We start from the raw sequence: 1,695 nt of genomic DNA on the forward strand, positions 1-1,695 counted from the left end.
GAGACCATGGTCCCCACAGCCTCCCGCCCAGCAATTTGGTCCCTCAGGAAGTTTGGATGTGTCTATGGAGCTTCCATGACCTTTCTTTGTACAGGTTGTGCTGGCTTCCCCAGTACTGTGTACTGTCCTACCCTTCACGAAAGTTACCACTAATCTATTGTCTATTTAGTTCCCCCCACCCCTCCCATCCCTGGTAACCAACAAAGATTATTTCTTTTTGTGTGTGAACTTTTTCATGGGTTTTTACAGTAGAGGTCTCATACAATATTTGTCCTATTGTGATTGACTTATTTCACTCAGCATAATGTCTTCCAGTTTGATCCATGTTATGAGATGCTTCACAGATTCCTCATTGTTCTTTATCGTTGCATAATACTCCATTGTGTGTATGTACCATAGTTTGTTAATCCATTCATTTGTTGATGGGCATCTAGGTTGTTTCCATCTTTTTGCTATTGTGAACAGTGTTGCAATGAACATGGGTGTGCAAATGGCTATTCATGTGACGGCTCTTATTTCTCTAGGATATATTCCTAGGAGTGGGATTGCTGGATGGTATGGTATTTCTATTTCTAGCTTTCTAAGGAAGCGCCATATTATTTTCCAAAATAGGTGTATCATGCATTCCCACCAGCAGTACATGAGTTCCAATTTCCCTGCAGCCTCCCCAACATTTCCAGTGTTTTTGATTCGTGCCAGTAATGCCAGGGTGAGATGGTATCTCATTGTGGTTTTCATTTGCATTTCTCTAATGGCTAGTGATGGCCAGCATTTCCTCAGGTGTCTGTTGGCAGCTTGAATGTCTTCTTTGGTGAAGTGTCTGTTCATTTCCTTTGCCCATTTTTAATTGGATTATTTGTCTTTTTGTTGTAGAAGTGTTGGATTGTCTTGTAGATTTTAGAGATTAGAACTTTTTCTGACTTATAACTTCCAGAATTTTGTTCCCAGTCTATAGGTTCTCTTTTTACGCTTTCAGTGGGGTCCTTTGAAGAGCATAACTGTTTAATTTTTAGAAGATCCCAGTTATCTAGCTTATTTTCTGGAGTTTGTGTGTTGATGGTTATGGTTTGTATCCTGTTAATGCCGTGTATTAGGGCCTCTAGCATTTATCCTATTTTTTCTTCTATGAACTTTATAGTTTTGGGCTTTATATTTAGGGCTTTGACCCATTTTGAATTAGTTTTTGTTTATGGTGTGAGGTATGGGTCCTGTTTCATTTTTTTGCAGATGGACATCAAATTTTGCCAACACTATTTGTTAAAAAGATTGTCTTTTGGTCATTTGATGGACTTTGGGCCCTTGTCAAAGATCAGGTGACCGCAGGTAGATGGATTTACATCTGAGTTCTCAATTCTGTTCCATTGGTCAATGTATCTGATGTTGTACCAGTACCAGGTTATTTTGACTACCATAGCTGTACAGTAGGTTCTGAGGTCAGGTAGTTCTTCAATAGTGCTTTACTTATCCGGGCCGTCTTCCCTTTCCATATAAATTTAATGATTAGTTTTTCCATCTCTTTGAAGAATGTTGTTGGTATTTGGATTGGGATTGCATTGTATTTGTAAATTCTTTGGGTACAATTGTCATTTTCACAATGTTGAGTCTACCTATCCATGAGCATAGTATGTTTTTCCATTTATGTACATCCCTTTGGGTTTCTTGCAGTAGTGTTTTGTAGTTTTCTTTGTATAGGTC

This window comes from Trichechus manatus, unplaced genomic scaffold (genome assembly GCF_000243295.1).
Source record: "Trichechus manatus latirostris isolate Lorelei unplaced genomic scaffold, TriManLat1.0 scaffold00085, whole genome shotgun sequence".
NCBI classification, from domain to species: domain Eukaryota; kingdom Metazoa; phylum Chordata; class Mammalia; order Sirenia; family Trichechidae; genus Trichechus; species Trichechus manatus.